Genomic DNA, 499 nt, shown 5'->3' on the forward strand with positions numbered 1-499 from the left:
GACAACTTTTTAATTAAATTATATGTTGTCAAATCACATTATATCACTCTATCTGTCAAATACCTTCTGTCAAAGTGACATAATCCTAAAAAAATTTAGTTGATCGAATACAATGATTTTATTTAATTATATAGGTAGCTAATGAATCTAATTTTCGGTTAATGTATTTAATTGATTAGATCAGTAGAGTAGAATTAAGAGAAAATTACATAAACCTCCATTGAAGTTAATGACAATTTCAGATCTCCCCCTATTTAAAATTTCAGAAACATTTTCCTCAGGTTCACTTTTGGCAAAAAATATACATTGTGTGCAAAATGTAAATACTTATTTCCCATTTTATCCCTCCGTAAAATGTTATTTTATTATACTCAAATTTATTTTATTTTATTTTATTTTGCAAATTCAGTATACATTTTTTTGTGAATATATATATATATATATATATATATATATTTTTTTATTATTATTTTTTTTTGAGATATATTTTTATGTATAA

The sequence above is a fragment of the Olea europaea genome, chromosome 8, assembly GCF_002742605.1.
Source record: "Olea europaea var. sylvestris chromosome 8, O_europaea_v1, whole genome shotgun sequence".
In the NCBI taxonomy this organism is placed as follows: domain Eukaryota; kingdom Viridiplantae; phylum Streptophyta; class Magnoliopsida; order Lamiales; family Oleaceae; genus Olea; species Olea europaea.